We start from the raw sequence: 14,899 nt of genomic DNA, 5'->3' as shown, positions 1-14,899 counted from the left end.
TGCTCATTAAATATTTTTTTTTGTATTTTACTCTATGGTGTATTCCATTGTTGATTTGGGTCTCTTAGCATGTCCACAATGCATACTCTTCCCCCTCAACTCCTCTGGGTTTAGCTCCTTCCTCACAACCCCTCATGTCCATGGATGGTTCTCCCCTAGTAATGAGAATAGGGGACCGAAGGAGACTGACTAAATGGAGTGGGGAAGGAAGGTCCTTCCTACTTCATCTTCTCTTCCCTCAAGCTGTAGTCCTAGATATCCTAGTTTTCCCCACAGTGGACCATTCTGTCAAATACATCTGTGTTTGGGCAATATAAATTTACTTATGTAATTAATCACTCATCCATTAAAAATTACTTTAGCTACCCCTCATTGAGTCATCCAGATTTAATTAGCTTTTAGCAAGCTGTATTTACTAAGGTACCTCAGTAAAAAAGTTGGTACAAACAACCCCCCTCACCCAGGTCTGTGAGACACTCTTCCACCAATACATACAGTATCCGTGGGAAGGTAGTTAGAAGTTTAGCTTAGATGTGTCACAGTGGGTACCTTACAGCTCCTGGAATTCTTTATTGGAGTCCTCAAGATATTCAAGGTATGGTATAACTTCTGCTGGGATCCTTGTACAATCCTAACGCAGCCTTTCCTTAGTATGCCTAATTTGTCTGTGGCTCCAGTGCAGGCATTGCCCCCAATTACTGCTATTTTATGAATGCTTCTAGGACCTAGGACACCAATGAGAAGTTCCAAATCCTCTGACCCTCCAAAGTCCAAAAGTTTATCTTCTGGTCAAAGAGAAAGGGAGACCAAGGCTCTACTCCTACTCCCCAAGAGATTTCTTCATAGGAGTTTGGCTAGAAGGTTTCTAGCACTGAGCTGCCAAATGCTCAAATATGCGATTCCAAACTAGTCTCTTCAACCAATCTGAATATACTTTTTGAATAACACTACTCCATTTCATCCAGTGGCTTTCAAGGACTGCTAAATTGAACAAGGACTTTTCATGTTAGGTCTAAAGTCTTTTATTGATCGATTCAATAGAAGTGTTATCACCTGGTTGAGGTATCAAGCATAGCATCTTGTTAGTTACTTAATACAGGTGGACTGATTGTGTGGTTGAATGACTCACTCTTACATTTATGTTCTTAGAACCAATTACTATTCAAAGCCTTGCACATAACAGACTACATATTTGTTGAGTTGAAATTAATTGAAAAGAATCACTTCATTGTAAACTGCTGTCTGGCACTATTATGAATAATAGCTCACATTTTATAGTGGAATAATCCTTGTCTTTAACAGTTACAAAGCATTTTACACACAATATTGAATCTGAGTCTCATAACAGCTCACACAAAGAACTTTATTCCTCATTGTGGTTTGGAAGTGATTCTGGGCTTTTTGCTAGTAAAGTGCAATCTCTGGAAGGTTCCACCATGTGTGAAAGATTTAAAAGGAAGGAGAGTGGTAGAGAAATTCTAAGAAGAACTTGGTGAAAACCAAATTAAATAAACATATACTTTGAGAGTTCTATGAAAAGAGGGCCTAAGGAAGGAAAGGAAAAATACATTAAACGATATGTTTCAGAAATAAGGGATGAGAAATGTCAAAAGATATGGTTCAGAAATAAGGGATAAAAGAGGCCAAAAGCCAATGGTTGACTATACAGAAACCTCATATCTCTCTCTACCTATTCAGGAAGCACTAAACACCAAGCACCAAATAACATGGCAAAAATAAAATTGGTCTTAATTAAAAGGAAATGACATAGAGGGAGTGATTTCTGACTCAATCTTATACAATCAGAGCACTGACTTCTTAGAGAAAAAAATTAAATTATTACAAAGAAGGAATATGAATTAGAAAAATATATGGTATACAATGAAAATAATTATAATCTGATCTATTTAAATGAGTTATTTATAACACCTCTTCTTTTCTGTGGGCAGCAATGTAGTAGACCTTGTAATAAGTCTCCTACTTAGCTCAGAAACCAATGCTGCCTATTATTTGAATTGAATTCACTGTAATTCAATAGAATATTTATTGAGTACTCTTAGGGTGCATATTGCTCCACTAGGCTTTTGTATGGCTACTCAGTAATGCTCTGTATCTAGTGAAGAAGAGAAAAGATTCTGTTCGGAGTAAAAGAGACAAAGACCATCAGACATGAGCAAAATCCCTAAAGATCAAATGAGATCATATTCATAAGGAGTTTAGCATAGTGCCTAGCACATAGTAGGCATTTAACAAATGCTTGTTTCTTTCCTTTATTATACCATAATATGGTCTATCATTTCATTTGTTCCTTTTCCCACCTTGGTTCACCTAAACTTAGCCATTGAATTTTTTATTATCACTTTTTACATACAGTTTCATAAGATTATTATTAGCTAAGATCTTGACATTTTTAAAAACTGCTTTCCTTGCATAAAAGTTCTAAACAAGAAAAATATATTTCCCAAAGTTTATAACCATTTCAAGATGAGTCAAATTTTATATTCACAACTAGTGCAATTGCAACTTGAAGAGGAAAATGTTTATCTCTTAGGGAAAAAAAACAGATCCTTTTGGTCTTAAGAAAGCTTGCTTGAAATGGCTCAAAAAGCATCTTGGATATTAAATATCATCTTGTAGAATACCATGCTCGGGTTGTAAATACAGATAACTCAAAATGATGCAAAGGATAGCAGCCTTTAGAATGAAATTCTTGCCAATAACTAAATGTGAAATGAAATAAACAAATAAGCAAAGACTGGCAGACATGAGCAAAATCCCTAACTGGGGAATGGCTAAATAAATTTTAGTACATGGATGGATGCACTGGAATATTACTGGGATGAATGATATATAAAGAAATAATGAATGTGATGAATACAGAGAAGCATGAGAAGATCTACATAATCAATGCAAAGTGAAGTAAGCAGATCCGGGAAAAAAAATATGCAAAGTAACTACAACAATATAAATGGAAAAGACAATCACACGCAAAAAGATTTTTTAAAAAGTGAATGTAGTAAAATTATGAAGAAATCAATTATGACTCAAAAGAAGAAATATGAGAGGACACCCCCAACCTAACCCTTTGTGGAGGTTGGAGAGCAAAAGGATTTATACACTGCACGTTTTGGATTTTTCCAATATATTGATCGATTCTGTTCAATTTCTTCCCTTTAAAAAAACTGCTTTTTATTGGAAGGAATGACTCTCAGGGGAGGGGAGGGGTGGATACTAGGGAAAATCAGATGTATAAAACAAAAGATAACAATTGAAATTTATTTAACAAAAAGAAAAAAGTCTACTTTCAGCTCATATTTGAGCATTCTATAACTATAAAGGGTTGTCCTCATCCTGATTTGTGTTTTTTTAAAAATGTTACCCCAAGAAGTAGCAAGGACATGATCTCAGGTCAGCCTAATCTTAGACTATTAAAACTTGTTAAATAGCTTGGGAACACCTGATTGTGTTACAGCTCCCTCTTGTGACTCTGTGGGACTGTCTTGGGAAAGTCACTTAATCTCATTGCTTTAGGCAGCCTAAGAATATATAAATTGCAGAACAATTGCTCATAAGCATCAGTACATCAGTAGAGCATTCTGTGTGTGTGTGTGTGTCTGAGGGTGTCTGTGTCTGTGTCTCTATCTCTATCTTTCCCTCTTTGTCTCTCCCTCTGTCTCTCTGTCTCTGTCTCTCTCAATCCCTCTCTCTGTCTCTCTCTGTTTCTCTGTCTCTCTCTGTGTGTCTCTGTCTCTCTCTCCCTCCCTCCCCCTCCCTTTTCCTTCTTACCTCTCTTTGACCACAGCACTGAGAAATGGATCTGGTGGTACTTGTTCCTCAGTTTTGAATGCCAGAGGTGATTCTCATGGGACATGAGAGTTTGAGCCTTGTAGGCAGGGTGGTACATCAAGCTACTCAAGCATTGAAGGTAGGGTGCCTGGGACTTGAGCCCAGAGGGGTTTGGTACTTGGAACTGGGACTGTACTCTATAGGACCAGAGCTAAGCTCTGGTTCATAACTCCCCAGAGACTGAGGTGAGGCAGGGGAAGAAGACGATTATGCCTCCCACATGTTGGGGGAAGTAAGTTAACATATTTGTAATTTTACCATTTGGAAGTTAATTTTTCTTTGCGAAAGTTATTGTGTTATATACATACATACATACACATATACACGCACATACATATATATACATATACATATATGTACATATGTAACATATACATACACTCAGAGTACATAGTGCCTCCCCTGATAGAATCTAAGTAAGCTTCATGAGGGTTGAGATTGTTTCATTCCAACCTCATCATTCCACTGAACTGAACTCTCCAAAGAGATTGCTCTCTCCAAACGTACTGATGTGATGGTCTCTGACAAATCTAGTGTCCTCTCCTCAATCCTCTTCACTTCTCTGCAGTCTTTGACACCTGATATACTTGATACTTCTCTTCCTTGACACTCTCTTTTCTCTAGATTTTGGGGCATCATTCTCTCCCGGTTCTCATACTACATATATGACTGCTCCTCCTCAGTCTCTTTTGCTAGATCCTCATCCAGATCATGCCCTAAAACTGTAGGTGTCCCACAGGCTTCTGTTCTTCTCCCTCTATACTACTTCATCTGATGATCTAATCAGCTCCCAAAGTTTTAGTTACTATCTCCATGCTGATGATTCTCAAATCTACCTGTCCTGCCCTATCTCTGTTGACTTCCAATTTTCCATCTCCAAATAAATACCTCTTGGATATATTGAACTAAATGTCCAGTAAACATCTTAACTGAATATGTCTAAAGTCAAACTCATTATTTTCCCCCTAAACTCTACCCACCCTCTACCTTCCCTATTACAATATGGGGCAACACCATCCTTCTAATGCCTCAGGCTCACAATCTAGGGGTCATTCTTAATTCCTCACTATTTCTCACCCCTCTATACAATTTATCACCAAGTCCTGTAGATTTTACTTTTGTAACATCTCTCAAATATCCCTCCTTCTCTCCTCTGACACTGCCACCACTCTGTTCTCATCAATTCCTGCCTGGATTTTTACAATGGCCTATTGGTATGTCTGCCTGCCACACATCTCTCCCTCCTCCAATCCATCCTCCATTGGTAGTAAAGTGATTTTATTAAAGTGCAGGTCCAATCATGTTACTTTCTTACTCAGTAAACTTCAGTGGCTCCCTTTCACCTCAAGGATCAAATACAAAATCCTCTAGCATTCAAAACCCTTCATAACCTAGACCTCTTCAACCTGCCCAGCAGTCTTACACCTTACACACTACTCAATCTAGTGAGGCTGGCCTCCTTGCCATTCCATGAACAAAACATTCCATCTCTCAGCTCTGGGCATTTTCTCTGGATTGGACTGCCCTCCATCCCTGGAATTCTCTTCTTCCTCATTTCTGCCTACTGGCTTCCATGACTTTCTTTAAACCCCAAGTAAAATCCCATTTTCTACAGAAAGCCTTTCCCAACCTCTCCTTATTCTAGTGTCTTCCTTCAGTAATTTATTTCCTAGATATCATGTACACACCTTGTTTGTACACATTTGTTTTCTTAGTGTCTCTGCCATTATATTATAAGCTCCTAGAGGGCAGGGACTTTCTTTTGCCTCTTTTTGTATCCCCAGTGCTTAGCAAAGAGATTGGCATATAATATGCACTTTATAAATGTTTGTTGAATGAATTATTCGTTTTTGTCTTTGTGTCCACAGCACCTTATATGGTGCTCAATATATAGTAAGTGCTTAATATGCACAATGCAATCCATCCCCCCAGCTGCTATCATCTATGCCATCATCTATGAAGCTATCTTCTTTTTATTCTGTACCTATATGTTGGCAATCAAAATGGGCTCTTAGCACTTAGTTCAACCAAGTGCCTTGAAGAATTTGGCTTTTATTTCCTTGATTAAATTAGGAGTCCTTGATGACCTCTTTGGCTCAAAGGAAAGCCTAGTTTACATGGGTTTGAGTGACATGTTTGTGACATCAGAGGCTTTTAGACCATGCGGGTTTAAGTCGCATTTTTGTGGTGATTTTAGGTCACGTGGGTGAGTCACATGTGTGACTCACCCTTGACCCTGAAAAAGATGTAAAACCAGGGGTTGGCTTTCTCTTCTTTGAAACTCTGACCCACAGCCATGGTGGCACATGTGACTCTGGGCCAGCCCTCATTATGAGCTCCTGGAGTGAACTTAGATATTGGTAACTATGAATTGTATTTGGCCTGTCGATGTTTGCAATTTGTTTGTATTTGCTTTGAAGTTCAGGGTGCTGGCTTTTTCCCCTGAACTAAGTGAATGGTATTTGTATGCTGAATTAAAGTAAGCTTGTTAACCCCTTAAGGTTGTTTTCCTTAGTAAAGCAGATCAAAAGAACCTGGGCTTTGGCAGCATTCTGTGAGCTGGTTGTTATTGATTTTATACTCCCCACAGCAGCTGCTAGCTGGATTGTTGAAACAACCTATCTTGTATGTGCTGATTTATCTTTTTTCTTTTCTCTGCCATTTTATAAGCTCCTTAAAAGCAGGAATTATTTTTTCTTTTTCTTTTTATCCCCAGCCCTTAATATTGGTATATTAAGTATCTGGTATACAATAAACACTTAATAAATGCTTGTTGGTTGACTAATTGTTTCTCTCTTTGGCACTGTTTTAAGTATCCAGCCTCTTGATCTGGACATCAGCAATTTCTCTGAGCCCAAATACTCATACTGTGTACAAAAAATAAGAGCATATTTCTGAAATGATGACAGACAACATATTTTTGCTCCAAATCCACGAAGGAAATCTTGGAATACAGACACAAAGCCTATGAGAAAAAGTGAAATGAAGTCAAAATAAAGGAAAAATAGAGTCAAGAAAGAAAGTCTGGAATGAAGCAATTCATGAATTCATTCAATAAACACTTATTAAACACCCTGTCAATTTGTGTTATTAGCAGTTTGTTGAGGCAGATTGGTCTGAATTTGGACACAGAAGACCTGAACTCAAGTCTTAATTCTTTAGCCTACTACCTGGGTACTTTGGTTAAGTCACGTAACCTTGCTGAGTCTCAATTTCCTCATCTGTAAAATGGGAATGATAATAATACCTGTGCTAAGTAACTTCCTTACAAGACTATCAGGAGAAAAGTACTCTGTAAAGCTGTTTATGAATGTCAGCTATGGTGATGAAAATTGGGACTACTAATAAGAAAGGATATTAGTTTTTTCTGAAAGCAAAATTAAGGACAAACAGTATTTGCTCTCTGGAAGGGAGCTGATAGTTGGACATAGTAGGGGCTCAATGAATATTTACTGAATGGATAGATAAATAAGACACTACTACTGGTACTGGATATGTAGCAACGTGGTTCATCCAATAAACTACATTGAGGTCCAGGTATTTGAGAAACATCCAAGGAACCTATCCTTGGTCAATAGAGAACAGTGTAACATCAATGTAAACGTTGAGCTTTAATGAAACATCTGTGAATCACTTAGTGGCCACTAGATCTAATTATCCTCTTACCGAAGGAATTGTTGAGATCCGTCTAGTAACAGAAACATTCCATGGATAGCATATAAAGTACTCAACAGAAATGTCTTATAACACCAAACTTTCCTTACACTATTTTAGTCTATTGAAACAAAGGAATAAGGTACTGACCTTTTGAAATTGCTCAATATTTGTATTTGTTGAACACCAATAGTGTAAAGAAGGTAATCAGAATATCTATAAAACACAGTCTAAGTCCTCCAGAAGTTCTGTTGCAGGTTGTAATAGGCCTTTCAATACATTAATAATATCTAGTTGGCTTTATTTACTGTCCAGAACTCCCTCTTCATCAATGTAGCTGCCCTGTGCTATTTCCAAATTTCTAGCCCTTTTCATTTTTTAGCCCAGGCAGTCCTAGCTCCTGTTAAATTAAAAAAAACAAGCACTTACAGTGTCAACAAAAATCAAACTTCCTACATCAGGATTAAAGAACTAATCAACTACTAAGTACTTTGAACTTTGTCAGGAAAAGTACCACATAAGTAGAAAGAATTGTCTGTCACCCTGAAGAAGTTTCCTTAGTATTTACCTTACTGGAGTGGAGGGGTGGATGGGTATTCAAAGAGAAATACCACCCCTGGTGTGAGGGCTTACTGAGCCCTTTTCAGGGCTGCTCATGCACCTTTGATGTCCACCTGCCACTCAACTCTCACCAAGAAGCTGTAACATGCACAGCAGCTACACCCCGGGAACCATCTCAGTGGGCCACAAACCCATTGGTGAGAGATATGTCCACAGCAAATGAAGACATCCCCCCCAAGGGATGGGTGAATGAGAACAACTTGTTCCAATTGCTACACTTAAAAAATTCATACATGATCTCTCCAGTATAATATTTTCAATGATTTGTTCCTAGGAAATATTTTTCATATCTGTCAAAAATAACAATAATTCATATTTATAAAATGCTTTATGACTACACTCAAAAAACTCCTAATATAATATTTCAAAATGGTTGGAGACAAACCAGGATTGCAAAGCCAGCTTAAGTAAAAAATCTGGAAGGTTCTACCAATATGGAAAGGCTTTTAGTATGGTCTTATGAAACCATGTCTACCATGCAAAGGCAAGCATCACTAAGTATAACAAAGTTCATCATAACAGGTTGGATACTGATTAATGAATTCTTTGACCATGGCAACTCATAAAATAGATGTAAGTACAAAATAGTTCTCATCAGTGGATGATTTGAGCAAGATTAAAGTGAACAGAAAATGAAAAGAAATGATTAAAATGAGTTCTGTGTTCAATTACAACAGGTCCAATCCAACCTATTTGAAATGTATTTGGCTTTGAAAAATAAGAAATGAATAAAAACAAAGATATTGACTCTAATCGTTGCCACTTTGTAGAGTAGTTTAACCAATGTGAAATATTTCACAATTAGGTCAAAAGAGCCCCAAAATCATCTCATTCAGAAAACACTTGATTCCTTTGCCAAAAAAGAGGATGAGGCAACAAGCAGTTACAATAGTGCGGAGTACAAAATATCATCTCACAAAACAGCAAAAGGCAGTGGAGTGAAAAACTAATCTTGAGGGGTCGAGCCAAGACGGCAGCTGGAAAGCAGGGACTTGCTTAAGCTTCCCCCAGGTCCCTCCAAACACCTATAAAAATGGCTCTGAACAAATTCTAGAGCTGCAGAACCCACAAAATAGCAAAGGGAAGCAGGGCTCCAGCCCAGGATAGCCTGGACGGTCGCTGGGTAGGGTCTATCGCACAGAGCTGGGAGCAGAGCAGAGCCCAGCATGAGCCACGCCAGGACCAACCAGACTCAGAGCCAGGCAGAACAGGTGTAGCACTCTGAATCAGTGAGCTGTGGCAGTTACCAGACTTCTCAACCCACAAACACCAAAGACAACAGAGAAGGTTAGTGGGAAAAGCTGCTGGGACAGAGTGAAAGGAGTTGATGGTTGGCCACCACCCCATGGGGGGTGGAGGTGGTGCAGCCCTCAGGCTGCTTCCAGAGCTAAAGCTGCAGTTGCTTCAGGCCCCAGGTCCACCTGGTGAGAGGAATTAATTGGTGGATTAGAGCAGGAGTGCAAAGCCTGCTTTGCCCTGCCTGGATCTGGGCTGCAGTCCTGGTTGGTGGTTCTTGGGGGAGAAGGAGCACTGGTGTGGCAGAGCTTGCTGTGTAGAAGCAGCTCTGAAAATAGCAGCGCAGCCCCTCAAGCTTGGGACAAAGTATTCTGTACTCTACAAGCAGTCCTACCCTGACAAAAAGCTCAGGGGTCAAGTAGATGACTGGGAACATGAACAGGCAGTGAAAACGGACCTAGATTCAGACTCAGACTTTGGAATCTTTCTTTGGTGACAAAGAAGACCAAAACATACAGCCAGAAGAAGTCAACAAAGTCAAAGAGCCTACATCAAAAGCCACCAAGGAAAATATGAATTGGTCTCAGGCCATGGAAGAGCTCAAAAAGGATTTGGAAAAGCAAGTAAGAGAAATACAGGAAAAATTGGGAAGAGAAATGAGAGTGATGGGAGAAAACATTGAAAAACAAGTCAATGACTTGCTAAAGGAGACCCAAAAAATACTGAAGAAAATAACCCCTTAAAAAATAGACTAACTCAAATGGCAAAAGAACTCCAAAAAGCAAATGAGGAGAAGAATGCTTGAAAGGCAGAATTAGCCAAATGGAAAAGGAGGTCCAAAAGACTACTGAAGAAAATACTACCTTAAAAAATAGATTGGAGCAAGTGGAAGCTAGTGACTTTATGAAAAATCAAGATATTATAAAACAGAAACAAAGGAATGAAAAAATGGAAGACAATTTGAAATATTTTATTGGAAAAATCACTGAACTGGAAAATAGATCCAGGAGATATAATTTAAAAATTATTGGACTACCTGAAAACCATGATAAAAAAAAAGGAGCCTAGATATCATCTTTCAGGAAATTATCAAGGAGAACTGCCCTGATATTCTAGAGCCAGAGGGTAAAATAGAAATTGAAAGAATCCACCAATTGCCTCCTGAAAAAGATCCCAAAAAGAAAACTCCTAGGAATATTGTTGCCAAATTCCAGAGTTTCCAGGTCAAGGAAAAAGTACTGCAAGCAGCCAGAAAGAAACAATTTGAGTATTGTGGAAACACAATCAGGATAATACAAGATCTATCAGCTTCTACGTTAAGGGATCGAAGGGCTTGGAATATGATATTCTGGTGGTCAGTGGAGCTAGGATTAAAACCAAGAATCATCTACCCAGCAAAACTAAGTATAATGCTCCATGGCAAAATATGGATTTTCAATAAAATAGAGGACTTTCAAGCTTTCTCAGTGAAATGACCAGAGCTGAATAGAAAATGTGACTTTCAAACACAAGAATCAAGAGAAACATGAAAAGGTAAACAAGAAAGCGAAATCATAAGGGACTTACTAAAGTTGAACTGTTTTGTTTACATTCCTACATGGAAAGATGATGTGTGTAATTCATGAGACCTCAGTATTAGGGTAGCTGAAGGGAATATACATACATACATATATATATATGTATGTATGTATACATATATATATATGTATGTGTGTGTATATATATATATAGAGAGAGAGAGAGAGACAGAGACAGAGACAGAGAGAGAGACAGACAGACAGACAGAGACAGAGACAGAGAGAGAGAGAGGGCACAGGGTGAGTTGAATATGAAAGGATGATATCTAAAAAAATAAAATCAAATCAAGGGATGAGAGAAAAATATATTGAGACAGGGAGAAAGGGAGAGATAGAATGGGGTAAATTATCTCACATAAAAGTGGCAAGAAAAAGCAGTTCTGTTGGAAGGGAAGAGGGGGCAGGTGATTGGGAATGAGTGAATCTTGCTCTCATTGGATTTGACTTGAGGAGGGAATAACATACATACTCAATTGGGTATCTTACCCTACAGGAAAGAAGGAGGAAGGAGATAAAAAAGGGAGGACGATAGAAGGGAGGGCAGATAGGGGGAGGAGGTAATCAAAAACAAACACTTTTGAAAAGGGACAGGGTCAAGGGAAAAAATTGAATAAAGGAGGACAGGATAGGAGGGAGCAAAATATGGTTAGTCTTTCACAACATGAGTATTGTGGAAGGGTTTTACATAATGATACATGTGTGACCTATGTTGAATTGCTTGCCTTCTTAGGGAGGGCGGGTGGGGAGGGAAGAGGGGAGAGAATTTGGAACTCAAAGTTTTAAAAGAAAATGTTAAAAAAAAAAAAGTTGTTTTGCATTCAACTGGGAAATAAGATATACAGGCAATGGGGCATAGAAATCTATCTTGCCCTACAAGAAAGTAAGGGAAAAGGGGATGGGGCGGGTAGTGGGGTGACAGAAGGGAGGGCTGACTGGGGAATGGGGCAATGAGAATATAGGCCATCTTGGAGTGGGGGAGGGTAAAAATGGGGAGAAAATTTGCAATTCAAAATCCTGTGGAAATCAGAGCTGAAAACTAAAAATATTGAATAAATAATTTAAAAAGAAGAAAAAAACTAGTCTTGAGAAAGTGTGGTGTGAGGCAAATTATTCCAAGAGCACATATAGGTGAAACCCATAGGATTACAACAAATAGAAGACAAACAGAACATTTTAAAAGTATTTCTATGGTGATCTATTCTCATCATCATTGATGATGGAAACCCTGTGTTTGGATTATAAGTTGTTTATAATCTAATGTTTTGTGTGAAGATGTGGAAATTGACTTAAGAAATTGTACTTTGGAAAAAAAATAGCTGAATTAGACCCAATAAATACAGAGGAAATCCATGCTGGATGTTTAAAAGTACCCAGAGACCAATTTGCAAAAGACTTGAAAGAGGAGAAGATTCTAAAATAATAGAAAAAAAAGTTACATGTGACACTAAAATAAATGAACTAGCCAACCAAAAAACGTGACTGAGAAAGCAATGGTAATTACCAACTCACACATGTGCTTTCTCATCCCTTCAAAATCTATTTTTTAAAATGGTGTATGTCTATCTACTTGATAAAAACCTGAGAAACAGAGATTTCATGGATGTTACTTATATTAAACCATATCTTTTCAGACACAAAATAATGTATAAAGAATGCAGAATTCTATTGTGTTTGTTGATTACAAAAACTGTGCACCTGGCTAGATTAATATATAGTCTTAAAGGTTTTCATCTAACAAAATGCCTCACAGGTAAATATTAAGACTATATCAGATCTCTTGATAGATACAAAAACATAATTAACCTTAATGATTCTTTATATATATCTAAATATATAAACACATCTAAATATATCTATAAACATATCTACAAAGTATTAGTGTACACAGAGGAAGAACTCCATAGTGTTTGATGGATCCTCTTAGAAGTGTTTATGGAAAGACTTAATTAAGAATTGCACAGGATGGACAGTTCTTATCGAGATCTGTCACCCAGACTCAACATGAGATATTCGGGCCCAGATCCCTGCTATGCATGAATGCATCTTAGTCCATGTGGGGCAGGCAAGTGTCCAGATGGGTAATGCCTGTTGGGAACTATACTGCCTGGAACATGGTATGCAGCCTGATGGGCGGATGCCCAGTGACAAGACCATCGGGGAGGAGATGACTCTTTCACCACCTTCTTTTGTGAAACTGGGGCTGTCTTTATGGCCCTGGAGCCCATAGTGATGGATGAGAGCTGAAATGGCCCCTACAGACAACTCTTCTACCCAGAGCAGCTGCTCACTGGTAAGGAGGGTGCTGCTAAGAACTATGCTTATGGCCACTCTACCATTGGCAAGGAGATCATTGAGCCTGTTCTGGATCGAATCCACAAACTGACCAGTGTGCAGGACTCCAAGGTTTTCTGGTATTCTATAGCTTTGGGGTGGCACCAGCTCTGACTTCACCTCCCTGTTAATGGAACATCTCTAAGTCAACTATGACAAAAAATCCAAGCTAGAATTCTCCATCTATCTAGCCCCTCAGGTTTATAGAGCTGTGGTAGAGCCCTACAACTCCATCCAGACTACCCACACCACCCTTGAGCACTCAGATTGTATCTTCATGGTGGACAATGGGGCCATCCTTGACATCTGTCACCAAAATCTAGACATCAAATGTTCCACCTACACCAACCTCAACCGTCTCATCAGCCAAATTGTCTCCTCTATCACAGCATCTCTTCATTTTGGTGTTGCCCTTAAGGTGGACCTCACAGAGTTCCAGACCAACTTGGTGCCCTACCTTCAAACCCATTTACCCCTGGCAACCTATGAACCTGTCATCTCTGCTGAGAAAGCCTACCACAAGCAGCACTCAGTGTCAGAAATCACCAATGCCTGCTTTGAGCCAGCCAATGAGATGGTGAAGTGCAACCCTTGTCATGGCAAATGGCCTGCTGCCTCCTGTGCCATGTCGATGTGATGTTCAAAGATGTCAATACTGCCTTCGCAGCCATCAAGACTAAACAAAGTATCCAGTTTATAGACTGTGCCCTACTGGCTTCAAGGTTGGTATCAACTACCAGTCACCTGTTGTGGTTCCTGGTGGGGATCTGGCCAAGGTACAAAGAGCAGTGTGTGTGCTGAGCAACATAATAGCCATTGCAGAAGCTTGGGCTTGCCTGGACCACAAGTTTGTCCTGATGTATGTTGAGAGGGCATTCATGCACTGGTATGTAGGTGAGGGCATGGAAGAGGAAGAGTTCTCTGAGGCTCGGGAGGACATGACAGCACTGGAGAAAGATTATGAGGAAGTAGGTATCGACTCCTACACAGATAAGGATAAGGGGGAGGAGTAGAGCAGCCACCTGAAGCCATTTTACTGTTTGGTGCAAAATCCTTTCAAATAAACAGAGTCTCTATTTTGAAACTGAACTTGTCCCCATCCCTTGTGCTGTGCTCTCTCTTGCCATGTATGTGAGCTGCTGCTGATGCCCACCCTCCCTCCCTGCCCATTACCTTTTTCTTTCCCATGGGCTGAAGGTAAGGACTGCTAATGATCCCTGTCCCTGCCAGGAGGACCTATCCTAGGCCCTTGCATTCAAGGCCCTAGGGCACTGAGATCAGGCCAAAGAGGACCAAAGAATTGGACTTGTCTTGGGTGTGGGCCCTGTCACCACCATAGCCAACCTTGCCTGCTCTTGGCAGGATGTGCTCACCTCAAAATGAAAACTAAAGACCAGTTTAGCTTCTCAGTGATAAAGAGCACCCTGCCACCTTCATGCTGCCTCTGCATCCTCCAGCTTTAAAAGAAGAGAAACTTGAGCCAGACCATTAGCTTCATCTGCATAGGAAGGGTATAGGTGGAGCAGGGTTGGTCAAGAGTCCCAGAACAGGGTGCCTAGCCTCAAATCTGGGGGATGGGCAGGGCAGTGGTGCTATGGAATGGTTGTGTGTCTGTCCTTTCTGCACCTCCCTTC

The 14,899-nt window shown here is 39.5% G+C and overlaps 1 pseudogene; it reads left to right on the top strand.

Moving 5' to 3' along the window:
- The first annotated feature begins 12,963 nt into the window (after nt 1-12,963).
- On the top strand, nt 12,964-14,278 carry LOC118857258 (annotated as a pseudogene).
- The last annotated feature ends 621 nt before the right edge of the window (nt 14,279-14,899 follow it).

The sequence above is a fragment of the Trichosurus vulpecula genome, chromosome 7 (genome assembly GCF_011100635.1).
Source record: "Trichosurus vulpecula isolate mTriVul1 chromosome 7, mTriVul1.pri, whole genome shotgun sequence".
NCBI lineage: Eukaryota > Metazoa > Chordata > Mammalia > Diprotodontia > Phalangeridae > Trichosurus > Trichosurus vulpecula.
This window is presented reverse-complemented; position numbering and strand designations above follow the sequence as displayed.